This window comes from Hyperolius riggenbachi, chromosome 1 (assembly GCF_040937935.1).
Source record: "Hyperolius riggenbachi isolate aHypRig1 chromosome 1, aHypRig1.pri, whole genome shotgun sequence".
Taxonomy (NCBI): domain Eukaryota; kingdom Metazoa; phylum Chordata; class Amphibia; order Anura; family Hyperoliidae; genus Hyperolius; species Hyperolius riggenbachi.
The window spans coordinates 432,381,003-432,400,831 of NC_090646.1; the positions used below are offsets into that span (position 1 = coordinate 432,381,003).

At 43.6% G+C, this 19,829-nt stretch overlaps 1 protein-coding gene across 2 annotated transcripts in view; it reads right to left on the reverse strand.

Annotated features, from left to right (window-relative positions):
* FANCC (FA complementation group C) overlaps window positions 1-19,829 on the reverse strand; it is a 335,897-nt gene that overhangs the window by 273,705 nt on the left and 42,363 nt on the right. The window contains exon 2 of one of the 2 annotated variants that reach the window (XM_068237405.1): window positions 15,842-15,955. The exons of the other annotated variant lie outside the window; for it this stretch is intronic. The gene's annotated coding sequence lies outside the window, so the exon portion shown is untranslated. The remainder of the gene's footprint in view (window positions 1-15,841; window positions 15,956-19,829) is intronic. 2 annotated transcript variants of the gene reach the window in all.

The window sequence follows — 19,829 nt, forward strand, 5'->3', positions numbered from 1 at the left end:
ACGTAAGTGAGCAGACATGTATTGTAAAAATACGCTTTTACACATGCGCACCCGCAATACCACCGCCAACATTTTTTAAAACACAGCATCACCATACACTTACATGACTTTCGGTCCAATGCAGATCAGGAGCCGCATGGCAACATAGATATGTGCGTGCGTTAGATAGGGCACTTCCGGAGCAGCCCACCGCAACATGGGGAGTATGAACTACCCCAAAGACTTTCATTAGACTATGGTGGGGTGTGGTAAATTTACCGCACCACACCGCCCCAGTGTAAAAGGGCCCTCTAACAGTTTTTATTTTTTCTAAAAAATACTATTGGTGCTTCTGTTTACTTGCTGGGGATTAATGCTCTATAGGGTAAGGGCTATAGCAATCACCATCAAAGACCAGGTAATGCTTTTGTTTTGTTATCATGAAGGTGCTTTGTGTGATATCAACACATAAACCATTCTTAACAAATTTTAAGTACTATAACATCAGAATCAGAATCAGAATAATTTATTTCGCCAAGTACAACGGGGGTTGTACCCGGAATTATTTTTGGCTCATACAGGGTCGGTGATGATACAAACACATACATGCGATCCTTCATCACATACAATCAGGTACAGTAAATACATAAGTAGCATATACATATATAACACAGCACAAGATTAGTGGAGGACGCGTGGGGTGGACTGGAGTGCTGTGTGAGGGGAGCAGCCACATCTACCGGCTGCGCTCGCTCTGCAGCAATTCCAGATGCCCCCCGGTGTGTAAGAGAAAAGAGTGTATAGGAAAAAGAGAGAGGAATCAGAATAGTGTAGAGAGATAGTAGAGAAATAGAGAGAGAATAGAGAGAGAGAGTCCCAGTGTTACGGAGAGAGAGAGAGAGTTACAAGTCCCAGTGGCAGGGCATTGGCCCTGACTGTGGCCTAGTCAGTGCAGTTTGTCAGTCTGGGGTGTAAGGTCCAACAGAGGGGCTGCGGGCACCCAGCTCGATGGTGGAGCTTTCTGCTTCAGACACCCCTTATGTGCCAGTGATGTAGAGGCTCTGGCACCAGTTGAGGGGAGCACAGGTATCCGGGGTCTGTGGTGACTGCGGCCTAGACCATGGCCCCAGAGTACAGCAACAGGCTGTGGGCGCAGGAGACCTGGCATGATGGTGAAACCCAGGTCTGAGGTGCTGGTGGTTCTGCAGCGGTGTAGTACCTGTGGTTGCTCTCAGAAATCCAGCTCCTGGCTTGCGGCCTAGTCCGGCGAGGTGGGTTGGCAGCTTGCAGCTAGTTGGCGAGGGCGACTGCAGCCACGTGGAGAGGCTAGAGTCCCAGGTCCCTTGTGGCTGTGCACAGCAGCGTGGAGATGGAGCATTGGAGAGCAGCAGGCGCCGTTGGAAAGACTGTAGTGGAGGGCGGAGAGCAGGAGTAGCCCTGACCCCGCAGACTCGTGGAGGTAACATGAATTGTACATACATTAGACAGATCATGAAAATTTAAAAGGATGGATCAGTTTACATATGGGTTACATGAAAGCTCATATGCAGTTGATTTTGTTACAATAATTTAGATGATGATTTCCATATTAAATCTTTCATAGCTTTACAAGGTCATGGCACAAGCCAGAATGGCTTGTGGTATTTCTTATTGGTTACAGATTTCTTTCCAGGGTTTAACATGTGAACTCTTTTTATCCTTTACAAATAAGGAGTATGGAAGGGTTAATAACAAATGTAACAATGAAAGATAGATCAAGGGCATACACATGCATGCCTACAACATCTCACTAATGTTATCTTGCATGTACAAATTATAAAAAAATGAATGGTGACCATGTTGTTTTGTTTTTTTTATTACCTTTTTCACAGAGTTCTTTTTCCATTCTTCTGAAGACTACTTTACAGTGCGGTGTATATGTGACTGCTTAATGGACAGAAGAGTAACTAAAAGGGATGTAGTTACAGAGCATCTTCAGGCACACACAGTCAGAACCATGAGGGGGAGTAGAATACATCCCTTCCTCATAGACAGTGCCACATACAGTTTACTCATTAGCATCTGAGCAATTTTCACCTCCCATTCATTCGCCAATAACTTTATCACTACTTATCAAAATGAATTGATCTATATCTTATTTTTTCTGCCACCAAGAATTTTTTTTTCTAAAGGCATTTAGGCAACAGGAAAATTAAAAAAAAAAAAGAAAAAATGAATTATTTCTCAGGTTTTGGCCATTATAGCTTTAAAACAATACATGCTACCATAATTAAAACCCACACATTTTATTTGCCCATTTGCCCCGGTTATTACACCATTTAAATTATGTCCCTAGCACAATGTATAGCGCCAATATTTTATTTGGAAATAAAGGTGCATTTTATTTTAGTTTTGTGCCCATAACTGTTTACAATCTTATAATTAAAAAAATATTAGTAATATAATCTCTTGACATGCATATTAAAAAAAGTTTAGACCCTTAGGTAACTGTTTTTTGTTTTTTTCAAATTGTAATTTTTTTTTTTGATTTGGGTATTTTTTGGGTGTGAGGGGTAAACAGTTAATTTTAATTGTAATTTGTTGTGATTTATGTGAAAAAGATGTATGTACATGTAGTTTTACTATTTGGCCACAAGATGGCCACAGTGATTTTTTAAAATTCCCATCCTGTAAGCGAGAATCTCGCTTACAGGAAGTATAAGGAGGATGAGGTTTTGTATTTTTTTGGTCAGAAAGACAGCGGCTTTTTATAAGAAGCTGTCCGGCTTTCTACTGGGGACTTAGATCAATGAATGGGAACTAAGTTCCCATTCATTAATCTCTGGGCTAACGGAGGGCAGCCGCAGCATGGGAGCGCACAGCGGCGCAACAGCAGCCGCCTGGACGGGACAATCACGTCCAGGCGGCTAAAATGGTTAAAGACTGTGTTCCTCAAGCTCCCCCCAAATACTTTTAATTACTGTATTTTAACATTTAATACAGATTTAAGGTCCATACTCACCTGATGATGGATCTGGTAACCTCACAGTGATGCCTCTCAATGAACAAGGTTCCCTGTTCCCTCTTCCTGCCCACGGGAACACGCAACGGCACATGATGGGCACAAACGAGAGTTCAAGCAATTGCAGCTCATTGCACAGGAGTCATTGGGGATCCTAGAGATCTGATTTGCCTTGACGGTCATTACTGCTGTGCGTTGCAAATCATCGTTCGCCTAATCCCGCACTTATCCACAATCAGATGATTCCCATCAGTGCCAGCTAACTGAAACTCTGCTGTATAAGAGAATACATAGAGCTGAGCCATAGCTATTCTTTAATGTCAAATGGGGGGTGGAACAATACAGATGCTAAGTGTTGGTCTTTGCATTGACCAGAGACTTGCTCTTTTTGGGTACCTTCCTTCCTGTACCTGTTTGTTTCTGCTGTGCAACTTACTTTTTTTTCCTCCCTCACCTAACTATGGCTCTGCTAATCCATGACTTTGGCTCATGTGGGGTCATATATTTCATCATCTGCCTCCTTCTTAAAAAGCTTTTCTCAGAGTCAATGATGAGAGGGAACACCTCTCTTTCTGCTTTTCTGATGTCCGTTCTTGTGGAAACATGAGCTGTGGAAAACTGATACCGGTAGTGGACAATGATCCACCCTGCTATTCCTCTGTTGCCTGGTCCTCCTGCTCAGAATAAATTAAGCTTTGGTGATCATTATGTAGAATGTCATGGCTCTCTCTAGTTGCGCTCTTCCAAGGGGTGGTCAACACCCTGTTTAAGACATGGAGGCATGCTTTGCTATCTGTGCAAACTTAACATAGAAACATCTGGATAAGCAAGTCTATATTTTGATTTAAGTGCTTAAATCTGAATGACCACTTGGGATCACACACCTTGTTGGTTTTGGTACAAGTGAATAAAACATAATTAAAGGTGAGAGTAGTGGAGATACAGCAGACAGGTAAAGAAAGAAACAAGAAAAAGAAGGAGCGCGACAGTTCAAGAGGTTAGGTGCAAGAAAACACCCAGCAAACCACAAGAAATGCCGCCTCCTATCAGCCAACAGATAAGCCAATCTTCATGTAGAAAACAACGGAAGGTACGTTCAAGTTGTTATTCAAGTTTTATTTCCAATGAAAAATGTCAATAAAACAATCACATGAAATGAAGGAAGTTGCCACTGCATAGTGGGCAACAGGTGTTTTGCCTTGCAAAAATAGCAACTTGAATATGCCCTCTGCTGTTTTCTACAATATTATAAGAAAATGAAAGTGGTGTGAGGGAAGGAGGGTTATATATAGGCATGTAGGTATCAAATTGGGGCACACAGTATTCTTCTGTGTCCACTATCGGGAGAACACTGAACAGCAATAGTGTGTATACCCATTGCTCTTCCTCAAAAATATTGCTGACCATGTGCAGTTTGTTAAATATCAACTAAACAACCCAAAAAGATATTAGAAGAATATTTTGTGGACAGATGAAGCCAACATAGAACATTTTGGCTTAAATAAAGAGTGTTACATTTGGAGAAAGGAACACTGCATTCCAGCATAAGATCCTGTCTGTGTAATATGGTGGTGGGTGTTTTCTAGCTTGGGCACTTTTTTCTGCATTTAGGCAGTACAGTCTACCATCATTGATTTCTGAGCTATACCAGAGAATTCTAAAGGAAAATGCCAAAGCATCTGTCTGTGAACTAAATATCATGATGCAAGAAAACAATCCTAAACACCCAAGTCGTCCTACTAAGGTAATAAAGAGAATGCTGTTCTGTAAGGAGGGATGGGCTTTCATTTTGATTGAAAATTGATTTGAAATTAAAAAGTTGATGTGAAGGACTGTAAACTACTGACTGCAAATGTTTTGGGTCACACTTAATACTAAGATCACCATTCACTTACTCTCACCACCTACACATATGTTATAGGATCATTTACTTTAAATAAGACGTGACTAAATATAATATTTGATTCCTTATCCTTGGTTCTACTGATATACTTTTAAGACTTGTTTGAAAATCAGATTATGTTTAGGCCACATTCATTTAAAAATAGTGGCCTGTGGAGAATTTCCCTCCACTGCTCGGGTGTGTACGGATACTTACTGATCACACTCCCGGTAATCAGATAGGCCCCAAAGAAAACTTTACATAGGAACAACTCCCTACAGAGATGTAAAACAATAATAACTGGAGGGTGGAGACACCCAAAAAGTAATAAAGCAGTTGACATTCATTGCACAGAAATATGGTCAGATAATGATCAGACTTGAGCACCTCAACCCATCAAAAAGACTCAGTTTTTTTTTTTTTTAAATTTTCACCGTCATACCGGCTGCTATATTCTACAGAAGAGGTAAGCCAACCACTGTTTTTATTTATTCTATAACTTTTGTGCACCTGCACTTTCAAATTATTACTAATCCACTTGCGGTGTAATGATTGGGTGCTGCAACTCAGACGTCTGATTATGTGTGATCTGCAGAATCACCAATAATACAGACGCTATACCTGATTATGTGGTGATCTGCAGTATCACCAATAATACAAGTATAGCTAGCAGTATACAAGGTGTGTTGTACATGGTGCAACAGTACAGACCTCTCCAGAGGAGCTGGAGGGTCTATCAACAATACTAACTGAGAAGTAAGACCAGACCTCACCAGGAACTGGTGGGGTCTTAACTGGAGGAGTAGTATAACTAATCGACCTTACCAGAGGAGCTGGTAAAGTACTAACAAAAGAGTAACAGAGAAGTTTGGCTAAACCTTACCAGAGGAGCTGGTAAGGTACTATCAGCACAAGCGACTGAATAGTTTAACTAGACCTTCCCAGAGGAGCTGGCAAGGTACTATCAGTCACAGGAGCTGTATAATCAGAACTAAACCTCACCAGAAGGGCTGCTGGGTCCTATTCAAAAGAGCACCTCAAGAGTGGCAAGGGCCCACTGGTAAGTAGAGAGGTCAGACAGGCAAGCTTCGGCAACTGAGAGGCAAAAGCAGTACAGAAACGTGAGGCAGAAGAATCGTGAGTTATCAGGCAGAGGTTCAGCAACTAAGTCAGATAGGCAGAAGTACAGAATCGTTGAGCAATAGCAAGGTCAGAGTATAGCCAGAATCATACACAGGTAATCAATAATACATTCAATAATTAACTATAGATAGATGTATATCGCAAACACTGCATATACATCTATCATCAGCAGGAACCTCACTAGGTCTGAGCGCTAACACGAGTGTATTCGCAACAGCAGACGAGTTGCCAATGACCAGTGAAGGCTTAAGAAGCCGAGGAGAGCCCAGCGCCACGCCCCTCAGCAATCAGCCAATCCGAGCGGCGCGAGTCATCCCTGACGTCAGCCGACCAGCAGGTCAGCTGACGCGCCTTCTTCCAGCATAAAGGTCCTGTCTCCGCGCGCGCCCGTGTGACACAGTGACCCTATGAGCAAGAGACAATGCCGTTCCCGGCGTGCTAGATGCCGACGGAACGGATGAGGCCTGTGAACAGGGAACAAAGGCGACTGCGGATATACCCTGCGTGTCCGCAGCCGCCATAGTTGCGGATGTTACAGTACTCCCCCCCCCCCCCCCTCTAGGCATGGACTCCGGACACGATCCACCTGGCCTGTCAGGATGCAATCTATGAAACTCCTCTCTGAGTTCTTCTGCATGCATGCGACAAACTGGTACCCAAGATCTCTCCTCTGCACCATACCCTCTCCAGTGGACTAGGTGCTGTATGGAGTTACGCACCAGGCGAGAATCCAAAATCTGCTCTATCTCGTACTCTGATTCTCCATCAATCACCACAGGGTGGGGGGGGGGGGGGAGAGGAATCCACATGCACGGCAGGTTTCAAGAGGGATACATGAAACGTTCTACCACCCCTGAAGCTGGGTGGGAGCAAGACAACATAGGTAACATTGTTGACCCTTTTGGACACAGGGTATGGCCCTATAAATTTGGGACCCAGTTTAGCAGAGGGTTGCTTTAGGGCCAAGTGTCGAGTAGAAACCCACACTAAATCTCCTGAAACAAAATTCCATTCCTCAGAACGTTTCCTATCTGCCTGTCTTTTCTGGGTAGCAAAAGCCTTTTTTAAATTATCTTTGACTTTCCCCCAGATCTCCTTCAATGTCCCTGCCACTCCTCCAAAGCCGGGAAAGGTGATGACACCACCGGCAGAGGAGAGAATTTCGGTGATCTCCCCGTAACCACCTGAAAAGGGGAGAATCCCGAGGAAGCACATTTCAAATTATTATGGGCAAATTCTGCAAAAGGCAAGAATTTGACTCAATCCATCTGAGCATCAGCCACGTAACATCTAAGGAACTGCTCTAAAGACTGGTTGACCCTTTCGGTCTGCCCGTTAGTCTGTGGGTGGTAGCCGGAGGAAAACGATAGATTCATTCCCATATGATGACAGAAGGCCTTCCAAAATCTGGACATGAACTGGACTCCCCTATCTGACACCACATTTTCCGGAATTCCATGCAGTCTGAAAATGTGATGGATGAAGAGCTCTGCCAGCTCCTGTGCAGTGGGGAGTTTATTCAAGGGAATAAAATGGGCCATTTTACTGAACCTATCAACTACCACCCATATGACTGTTTTACCTTCCGATCTAGGCAGTTCGCCCACAAAGTCCATGGACACATGGTTCCAGGGCTGCTCAGGCACCGGAAGTGACTGTAAGGTACCCACAGGAGCCCGTCTAGACGACTTACTCCTAGCACATACGGAGCAATTACTGACAAATTCCTTACAATCTGACACTATCGAGGGCCACCAGATGCAACGGTCCAGCAACTCCTGTGTGCGAGCAATCCCTGGGTGACCGGCATTTTTATGGGTATGAAAGGCATGAAGAATCTTAAATCTGAACTGCAATGGTACAAATAGAACCCCCTCTGGTTTCCCTTCAGGGACGTCTTGTTGGAATGGGCTTAACGTAGGTACCCAATCCACCCAGGTATCTATCTCAGGGGGTTCAGAGGATGACTCAGAAGTCCCTTCCACTTAAATTTCGGTGATGGCTAAGATAACATTCTCCAAACAATGATGATGACAGTAAGGAGACCAGCTTAACAACTGTCTGGAACTCCAGTCGATCTGAGGAGAATGTTTTTAAGCCACGGCATACCCAGAATGACGGTGGAGGTGGACATCTTGAGTACCAGAAACTGTATTTGTTCCTTATGTAGGACCCCTAGTTGACACAACAATACAGGAGTCTGGGTGATGGACTGTTTAATCGGTAATGGGGAATCATCCACTGCTGTAATCTGTACCTGTCGTCCCACAGGAGTTAGAGGAAAACCAAATCTGATAGCAAAATCATAAGCCATAACATTTACAGCCGAACCCGAGTCTATAAAAGCCTGAGTGGAGTGAACCTGCCCCTCCCAGGTGATAGAGCACGGGAGTAATAAACGTTTATTGTTTAGAGGTAAGACTGGATTGCCTAGGGTAGTACCTCCAGTTACTCCTAGGCGATAGAGTTTTCCGCCTTCTTGGGGCAAGCAGATACCATATGCCCTTTCTCAGCACAGTAAAAACATAATTTTTCATAGCGTCTCCTGCTTTTCTCGACCTCTGTGAGCTTGGTTTGCCCAATCTGCATTGGCTCCTCATGAGGTGGAGAGGGAGACACTGGAGCAGAAAAGGTACCAGAAGCAAATCTCCCTGGTTCTTTACTCCGAGCTTATTTCTGGTAGCGAACTCGCCGATCAATTTTGATTGATTTAGGTTCGGAGTGCCCCAACATCAAATCAGCAACTGCATCAGACAACCCCGATTAAAAACAATCTAAAAGTGCGTACTGCCCCCATCTGGCTGACACTGCCCATCTCCTAAACTCAGCTGCGTAAGTTTCGACAGGATTATGCCCCTGCCTGAGGGTCTTCAATTTCCTTTCTGACGTTATGGCTAAATCGGGATCATCGTATATAACTGCCATTGCCTTAAAAAAAGTCATCAACTGAAGCCAAAGCCTCATGCTCCTGAGGGAGACTATAAGCCCAGGACTGCGAATCACCAGATAATAACGTCTTAATTAATGTAATTCTCTGCAGCTCCACCCAATTGCACAGTGTCTCCATATTATTTTTGGTCTGCTGTTCTGTAACGATTGGGTGCTGCAACTCAGACGTCTGATTATGTGTGATCTGCAGAATCACCAATAATACAGACGCTATACCTGATTATGTCGTGATCTGCAGTATCACCAATAATACAAGTATAGCTAGCAGTATACAAGGTGTGTGGTGCTTGGTGAAACAGTATAGACCTCTCCAGAGGAGCTGGAGGGTCTATCAACAATACTAACTGAAAAGTAAGAACAGACCTCACCAGGAACTGGTGGGGTCTTAACAGAAGGAGTAGTATAACTAATCGGCCTTACCAGAGGAGCTGGTAAAGTACTAACAAAAGAGTAACAGAGAAGTTTGGCTAAACCTTACCAGAGGAGCTGGTAAGGTACTATCAGCACAAGCGACTGAATAGTTTAACTAGACCTTCCCAGAGGAGCTGGCAAGGCACTATCAGTCACAGGAGCTGTATAATTAGAACTAAACCTCACCAGAGGAGCTGGTGGGTCCTATTCAAAAGAGCACCTCACCAGTGGCAAGGGCCCACTGGTGAGTAGAGAGGTCAGACAGGCAAGGTTCGGCAACTGAGTGGCAAAAGCAGTACAAAAACGTGAGGCAGAAGAATCGTGAGTTATCAGGCAGAGGTTCAGCAACTAAGTCAGATAGGCAAAAGTACAGAATCGTTGAGCAATAGCAAGGTCAGAGTATAGCCAGAATCATACACAGGTAATCAATAATACATTCAATAACTAACTACAGATAGATGTATATCGCAAACACTGCATATACATCTATCATCAGCAGGAACCTCACTAGGTCTGAGCGCTAACACGAGTGTATTCGCAACAGCAGACGAGTTGCCAATGACCAGTGAAGACTTAAGAAGCCGAAGAGAGCCCAGCGCCACGCCCCTCAGCAATCAGCCAATCCGAGCAGCGCGAGTCATCCCTGACGCTAGCCGACCAGCAGGTCAGCTGACGCGCCTTCTTCCAGCATAAAGGTCCTGTCTCCGCGCGCGCCCGCGTGACACAGTGACCCTATGAGTAAGAGACAATGCCATTCCTGGCGTGCTAGACGCCGACGGAACGGATGAGGCCTGTGAACAGGGAACAAAGGCGGCTGCGGGTATACCCTGCGTGTCTGCAGCCACCATAGTTGCGGATGTTACATGCGGGAGGCAAACTTTGACACCCCTATCTGTCAGAAGCACTGTTGAATGCTTATGATTTATGTGCACATAAAAACATAGTGATCAAGCTGAACAAATGTTCGCTATTAACTCTTGCAACACATAGAGCCACACTGAGAAGCAAACTGAAAGCATTGAGCATTTTCTCAGCAAAAGTGGACTTTCCCTTCAAATTACACCCGGATTGAGAGGGATACAGAGGCTGCCATATTTATTTTGCTTTTAAACAAAACCAGTTGTCTAGCTGTCCTGATGATCCCCTGCCTCCAATACTTTTAGTCATAGACCCTGAACAAGCATATGCAGATCACATGCTCTGACTGAAGTTTGACTGGATTAGCTGCAAGCTTGTTTCAGGTGTGTGATCCAGACACTACTACAATCACAAACATCAGCAGGACTGCCAGGCAACTGGTATTGTTTAAAAGAAAATAAGTATGGCTGCCTCCATATCCCTCTCAGTTTAGGTGCACCTTAACTCATTTAATGTTAAACTGATGTGCCAGCTGGCAAACATCTAAAATATCTTTAATAGTCTTTAGCTATATCAATAAACATAATGTATCCTTTCTATAGATCTTTTTCCTACATGCATGAATACAAACATACATAAATTAGGGGCAAAATGTTAATTATCCTGAAAACTGTGTTAATTCAATGAGTGTGCCCTTCCCAAAAATACTTGGTGCCTTTTTCAGTTCCCTTTATAATAAGAGACTAGTACAAAGTTATAATTAGCAAATTGTCACTTTATATATATTGATATGGGAGTGTTGTGACAACAGTTATGTCCCTGCTTTTCCACTCTGTCTGTATATTTGTTGTACAGTATTTCCCTACTGCTGTATGACTTAGAGGGTGTTCCAAATCATGAATTTTGGTTTGAAATATTTAATGACCCAATTGAGCTTTCTAAATGAAGCTCTGGCAGACCACCCAGCTGCAGCTTGATAAAATAACAGCAATTGGTTTGACAAATGACAGAGATAGCGCAGCCCCAGGCAACGGGAGCAGGATATATTACAGCCTCATTACTAGGAAGAACTTACATCTAAAACACTAATTTTCAAAAGTTGTACTAAATATATAAACCTCATATTATGATAATGAAAACACCAAGTGTAGCTTGAAAGCAGAGTAAGTCAGCTAGCAATTTTATATTTTATGTGAAATTAGACAGTGCTGATGCTTTAAATTGTTTCCAAATGGCAAATGTGAAGCTAAGTAGCCTTGCTAGATATAAAATACCAGTGGTCTATGGATTTCTCAGATGTAGGTCTGGCAATGTGATTACGTTTGCCAGTGCAGATGTTATTCTACCCCTAACCACACGGATAACAATATGCACAGACAATTTTGAGTTATTTTGGTGATTTTAAGATAAAGTGTTCTGTACGTGCAGGAAGAGAATCGGTTTCAAATCTTTTAAAACTTGCTGAAATTTGTTTTGGAATCTCTCTTTAATCTACAATTAAAGGGGATATCCGGGAATTTTTATCTTTAGAAGATGAGACAGCCCCCTATACCATAAAGTAAGAGTATCCACTGGGTACACTTATCTTTCATAGAAATTAAAATAACAGTCATGACCCACAGATTCAGACCACCAGGCAGAGACTCAGCATTCTGCCAATAAAGGATACACTGCTTCTCACTGAGCCCTGCGGAGGGGAGAGGGGTGCAGAGAGGGCTCTAGTGCAGGCTCCTGGCTGCCATGTTCAGCTAAATAAAAAATATATGAATAAATGGTATTCTTAAAGAGAAATACATTTATTAGGAACTCCAAAAAAATTGCAACGCGTTTCGCAGGCTCAATCCCGCTTCATCAGGCAATACAGGGAGGAGTATCAAGCGATCTGCACTAGGATTCAAGTTAAGCGCCTCAGAGGCGCTATGGCGACGAGCGGAGTGACGTCATGGATGTCAGCCGACGTCCTGACGTCTGCCGCCTCCGATCCAGCCCTTAGCGCTGGCCGGAACTATTTGTTCCAGCTGCGCAGGGCTCAGGCGGCTGGGGGGGACCCTCTTTCGCCGCTGCTCGCGGCGGATCGCCGCAGAGCGGCGGCGATCAGGCAGCACACGCGGCTGGCAAAGTGCCGGCTGCGTGTGCTGCACTTTATTTCATGAAAATCGGCCCAGCAGGGCCTGAGCGGCACCCTCTGGCGGTAATGGACGAGCTGAGCTCGTCCATACCGCTAAGGTGGTTAAGGTGGCTACTAGCAATACAATTTTCTGAATGATCATTTACAAATTATTCTTTGTATGAACGTTTGGAAATGATCGTTTGGGACCACTAGTGGACAAAAATCTCCAACCCAATCCGATCAGATTAATGAAATTGATGCCTTTTTATAAAGTGACATTTAACACTAATTTATAGTTGTAACGTTTATCCCTGCAAGTTACTGTTTTCTTTAATCCTGATTCTAAACCAATGACATCACTAGTTTGACCTGTCCAATGAAAACGAAACCTCCAAAAATATGGTGAAAACAGCAGTGTATTTTATGAGTGAAAAAAAAAGTTTTTTATAATTGGCTAAGGCTTGGTTCACATAAAAATGTGCCCTGGCCTGTTTGTTTTGTATCAGTTTTATATGTGTTTCTTTGGCTGTGTTCACACATAAAAGGTGTACATTTCCGGTCCCATAAAGTAAAACACTGGCAGGACTGGAAATGTACAGATTGATGAGCGTTCGTATCACAAATTGCACAATCACTTACACTGCTGACAGTTGTTTCATAACCAGGGAGTCATCCGGCTAGCACCAGGATCCTTAGGCCTGTTTCACACATAAGTCTGCACATTTACGGCTCGGTCTAGCACTGTCCTGCCCTGTCAGTTTTGCATCTGTTTTCAATCACCTTTTATGTGTGTACATCTTTTATGTGTGAACACAGCCATAGAAACACATACAAAACTGCTACAAAACTGAATAGAACTTGAACAGCAGGAAGAAATATCATTATAATACAAACAGATGGGTGTTCAGGGCAGGTGACTGATACCCAGTAGGCATGTCTGAATCAGGGCAGGCAGTCATTAGGGAACAACCAGGGTATAAACCAGGGTCCCAACAGGTATCAGACAGTAGGCAACCCAGGTTGGTAACAGCAAATCACTCTGGACTTACATGTGCACAATAGTCTAAGGATACAATCTTGAAACAAATTACCCAAGAGAAACTACCAATGGGTCTATTCAAGTTGACATACTAAAATATGTATAAGTGATCCCCTTATGTGTCCCCTTTTAAGATACAAGTCTTATTTATGGGTAAACAGGGACCTTAAAGGGGATAAACTATAGACAAAACCTTGTCATCAACCTCAATAGGTAAGTATTGACCCAAATCATGCAATAAACAATTAAAACATCAGTTTATTATAAATGTTTTTGGTTTTAAAAATATTCACATAAATACAAATACACAGTATCCGCATAGCCATTACAGCAAAGTCATGATTAAACAGTTTACAAACATTATGCATAGTTCCCAATAAGGGTACCATAAAACTGGAAATTGTACCTTATATCATGTCCACCACTATAGAAGTATCATGGAAATCCCTCTTTGGGACAAATATATCCATATATTTAACAGTTTATGTACAGCCAAGGTAAGCAATCAGTTTTCTCGACACGTTTCGTAAAACATCGGACCATACAATATTCACCTCTTCAGGAGTAATGAATATCACGGCTAAGTTTTATCGCGTAATTGGCTTGAATCAATTAAAATCTCAGGAAAAAGGTATGCTTTTTTTTTTTTTTTTTTTTTTTTTTTTTTTTTGCAGGATTGAAATAATCGCAGTTATGTCAAATTAGAAGTACATGAAGAACCCACAGTATGCAGGTAACTTCCTTATGATGATTAAAGTAGACCAGTGTTTGCTGTCGGCTGTCAGCATGAAGTCTGAGGATATGGCTCAGCGTGCGTTCCCATGATAATGATACGATCTTGCTTGTAATATGAGGGACTACCTAATGTAGCCAGTCAATGTATATTCACACTGTTTACCCTTCTATCATATAGATTTGGTAACATTGTACAATTAATGTTGCATTATTAGTGCATATGAATTATGTTGAAGCCTTGGCAGTTAGTTACAACATTTGTTCTGTATTCTGTAATCTAACTGTATACAGTACAGTATATTAGTACTAGTATCATATTGGGAGTAACCAGTAGAAAACTTGGGCTGCAGATTATGCAATTAGCCACTAGATGGCATGTGCTCCTATAAAAGGGAGTGTGTGAGAAAGTGTTTTTTCTTTTTAATACTGGATGAGCATGCACACAGGTGGCTGGTATAAAAGCAGGGCTAATGGTGGGATAAAAATCTGAAAAATTGAAGCAGGTAGGGAGGTACCAGGAAGGACAATCACCGATTCCCTTGTGAGTGAATTGTGAGCTGACCTGTGACAGTGCCACTCCTAAAACCCCTCCGCTCCTAGTTTGCTGGGGATACATTGGTGGCAGTCTTGACCAGGTGAGGAGCATGCAGATCTTCTTAACATAAAAGATTTGGTGGCCCAGGTAAGGTAACCTTGCACTTGGTGTAAATGCTAATGTGCCACCTTTCATAATGCTGCAATACCTATTTTCCATCCGAGGATAATCATTTTGTGATCTGTGGACATATTTTCTTAAATACTGTATGTATTTGATGTAGGGTGTCTAAGGGCTGGTTCACACTGCAAGTGCCCTAAGTGCATGTGATTTCAGAAGCTCTTACTAATGTAATGCTATGTTTCTGTTCTCACTTTAGCGATGTGATTTTATAAAATTCACCCATACTATCAGGCTAGGTTTCCACTGCTGCGAATCCGGGCCGATTCATGCCAACAAATTCGTATGGAATTTGGCAGCCTATTGAAGTCAATAGGAAACATTCAAATTCGTGGGCGGGAAAAATTCTGACGGCCTGCAGAATATCCTCGCGTCACCCGTCCAAATCCCATAGCCGTGCATAGCGCAGCTAGAAGGATTCGGCTGTAAGCTGTGCTGGCATCGTGTCTTGCAAGATGCATGCTGAGTACAGTGGAAACGTAGCCTTACATTAGCAAGAGTTTTTCAAATTGCTAGCACTAAAGAGGTCTTGCAGTGTAAACGAGCACAGACCGCAGGATATCCCATCTCACCCCACCTCTCCTTCGGACCTCTGTTTTGTGGTATAATTTATTCCTCCAGCCTGCTTTGTCAAATTGCATGTGTGAGTGTTGTTAGGCAGGTCAGGGTGGTTAACTCAAGCTCACCCCACTTTACAAAGTAGTTGGGCTTGGGTACACACAGTCAGGTACCATAAGGCCATAATCAAAACCAGATGTCTAGAAATCCCAAATAGACCCTGGCTTTGGGTGGTGACTGCGCTGGAACAGCTAAATATTCCTTTGCAAAAAAGGGAGGAAAGCAGCCCCCCAGTTGCAAGCATCATGGGTGATATAGCTGTACCACTTATATGCCACTTGAGAGATAATCACAGTGCTGGCGTTTGTATGTTCTTCCCGTATTACTCCATATTTACTCCATTTCTCTCCCACATCCCAAAAACATACAGTTACTTTAATTGGCTTCCCCCACATACTGACCTTAGACTATGATGGATGTATGACTGTGGTAGGGATTAGACTGTGACATCCTCTGATGGATCAGTTAGTGAATAGTGATATATACTCAGCAAAGCATTGGGAAAGATGTCAGCACTATATAAATAAAAAATACATAAAAAAAAAAACACTTCATAACGTGGCCTCCATAATTCACTAACCTTATTAGAAAATTACAGTTGCTGTCTGATTGGTCCAAGATTTGGAATACGGAATGTGCACATGTGCAGGGATATGTTGATTTAACAAGGAATAACAACATACTCTAGTCATATTGCTACACAGTGTATTCACCACAGAATCTGTGCTATGCTACATGTACACTGAATGCTTCAGAGCACTTCAAAATAAACAAATACAAAATGTAGTTATGGCAACTCACCACCAAATACCTAAACAGTTTAAAACAGATTGACCAGACTTGACACGAGTTATAACTAAAGTAAACTTTATGTGCATCAGTGAGAAATTGTCCACAATCTTTGTTGATCTTTGCGCTCATTTCTTTAACATTTGGTCACCATGGCAGTCAAACAAATTATTATAACATGACTGAAAAATTATACACCCTCCGAAAAAGAAAAGCTAAAATGTATAAGATGATGTACCATATTCTGTCACTTCAATACATACAAAAGAAAAAGAGGTGTGTGCTCAGACCAGGTATCATCTGACTTATATACTGACTGCCAATTGTCTATTTGTCGTGCTATTCAGGTTGGCCTGACGTCATCACCGCGGACCGGGAGGGAGAGGCGGCGAACGGCTGCGGGGAGAGCTGCGGCGAGGAACATGCTGGGTAGTGATGTCTCGAACCTCCGATTTTCGGAACCTTCGTGGAAGGTTCGGTTCGCGGAAAACCGAACCGCAATAGACTTCAATGGGGAGGCGAACTTTGAAAAATAGAAAAAATTATGCTGGCCACAAAAGTGATGGAAAACATGTTTCAAGGGGTCTAACACCTGGAGGGGAGCATGGCGGAATGGGATACATGCCCAAAGTCCTGGGGAAAAATCTGGATTTGACGCAAAGCAGCGTTTTAAGGGCAGAAATCACATTGAATGCTAAATTGCAGGCCTAAAGTGCTTGAAAACAGAGGTCCCCAACCTGGGGGCCGTGGCCCCCTGGTGGTCCGTGAGCAGATTTCTCCCTCTCTCTCTCCCCCCGCCGCAGCCGCCGCTCCTGTTACCTTATGCGGGCGGCCGCTTTCTTCCTTATATTCCCCATAGCCCCTCTCCTCTTTGAAGCATCTCGTACAGCAGCGCTTCCTGTGCGGCTGCTGTAAGGAGGGAAGGAGGCGGGGCAGCGTTCCCATGGTAACGGCGATCGCTGCTACAGGAAGCCGCTGCCCTGCTTACTTCCCTTCCTTACAGCAGTCACGCGGGAAGCGCTGCTGTAATACGAGATGCTGCAAGAGGAGAGGAGCTATGGGGAATATAAGTAACTGTACAGGCGACACTGGGGCAGCTATACTGGGCTAACTGTACTTGCTATTCTGGGCTAACTGTACTTGCCATTCTGGGCTAACTGTACTTAGTATACTGGGCTATGTATACTTGCTATACTGTGGAATATGGGAAAAAAGGGGGGGCTGCCGCCGCCCCCCTCCCCCCCTGGGGGGCCCTCCGGAGAAAGTTGTGGTCGGGATAGTGGGCCCCGGGCTCAAAAAGGTTGGGGACCCCTGCTTTAAAACATCTTGCATGTGTATACATCAATCAGGGAGTGTAATTAGAGTACTGCTTCACACTGACACACCAAACTCACTGTGTAACGCACCACAAACAGCTGTTTGCGTAGTGACAGCCGTGCTGGACTGGTGCGCAACATGGCCAGAGTGCAGGCCGTGGCAGTTTTCCAGCCCATATGGTCGCCGGGCTGTGGTAGCTCAATGATAGAACAACAGTGACTGTCCAGCTGACCAAATTTGGTCTGTCCACAATGAAGCAACGACCTTATTATCTTCTTGTATGTGGGTAGGCATAGGTAGGAGTCCCAGTATAGGTAGGTAGGCATAGGTAGGTGCCTCAGTAGTTAGCTAGGCATAGGTAGGAGACCCAGTATAGGTAGGTAGGTGTCCCAGTAGTTAGCTAGGCATAGGTAGGAGTCCCAGTATAGGTAGGTAGGCATAGGTAGGTCCCCTAGTATAGGTAGGTAGGTGTCCCCGTATAGGTACGTAGGTGCCCCAGTAGTTAGGTAGGCATAGGTAGGTGTCCCCGTATAGATAGTTAGGCAGGGCCTGGCTGGCACAGTAATAACAATTACCAAGGTCCAGCTGCAACAGATAGGGCTGTATAATGTCAGCGTCAGTGAGCAACACACACACACACACACACACACACACACACAAACACATCAGGAAAACATTAGCTCTCAAAAGAGCTGTTGAGGGGTGCTATGTTAGCAATAACAATCAGCCAGGAGCAAGTCAAGAGCCTAACTAATCTTTCCCTAGGAGAAAAAAATCTGCAGCAGCTCTCCCTAGTCTGTCTATTTGCAGCAGGCACACGAGTGAGTGTCATGGCCAGCGAGCCTGCCTTATATGAGGGGGGGAGGGGCTCCAGGGCTTAGTGTAGCCTGAATGGCTACAATGTGCTTGCTGACTGTGATGCAGATGGTCAAAGTTGACCCTCATAGTGCATTATGTGGCGAATCGAACTTCCGCAAAAGTTCGCCTGGTCCAGGCGAACACGAACCACCAAAGTTCGTCTGGAACCATTCACCGGCGAACCGTTCGCTATATCTCTAATGCTGGGAGCTTGGGGCTGGACGAAGCCCCGGGTAAGTAACCCTTATTACGAAATGCCTGATAACTCCTTTAAGTGTCATAAAGATTAAAAAAAAAATTCAATAAACTCATGGAGAGTATAGTGTCTCAGTGCATTTTAAATTTTCTATAAACATAGGAGGTTTATTCAATAATATTTAAATTATACTCTAATGGTTAATTACTCAAAATGATGTTGACTGCCACTTGCATCAATTATTTAGGAAGATGTGATTTTAATAGAGGATAGAGGGTACATTTGCACAGAAAGAACATTGCAGCTGGGAGTGTATCAAGAAATTAGGAGATGTGTGTGTGTGTGTGTGTGTGTGTGTGTGTGTGTGTGTGTGTGTGTGTGTGTGTGTGTGTGTGTGTGTGTGTGTGTGTGTGTGTGTGTGTGTGTGTGTGTGTGTGTGTGTGTGTGTGTGTGTGTGTGTGTGTGTGTGTGTGTGTGTGTGTGTGTGTGTGTGTGTGTGTGTGTGTGTGTGTGTGTGTGTGTGTGTGTGTGTGTGTGTGTGTGTGTGTGTGTGTGTGTGTGGTGGTGGGGGGGGGGGGGGGGCTTGGGGATTGTAGACCGCTTTGTAGGTTAGAATTACAAGCGTGAATGTGATCCAGTGGGTCATTGTGAACTAGTGGTGATGCTGGCAGGGAGAAGCAGAATTGGAGGACCAAGAAGGGACCTGGAAAAGGAGAAAAGCTGAATTCAGAATGGATTTGAGAAATGCCAATCTTTTATCTAGTAGACCACAGATGATAATGTTAAAATAAGAAAAGCAGCATGTGATAAGTATGTGCAGTGTCGTTTTGAAGAAGGGAGGGGGAACAGTTCCCATAAGACAGTAAGGGTAGGTAAACGCTGAAGGTTGGGGAATGCTGCACTATCCATCTGCTGGAGATCAACAGCTGACAGGCATATTTTGATTATGCAGCATTAAAGTGGACCTGAACTCTTGCACAGGACAGAAGAAAAACATAGAGAAATGCACCCTGTATGTATTTAGAGAGTTAGCATATTTGTGTCTAATCAGAAGTTGTAATCTGATCTCTCCCCTGTGTCACATGACTGCCTATGGTAAGGTAAGCAGATAAGCCCATTTGGGAAGTACTGGCTGTTAACAATATGTCTTCTTCCATGAATCAGGAAGTAGACACATGCAGATTTAGTTCAGAATTTGTATCAGCTGTCACTCATAGTTTGTTCAGCAC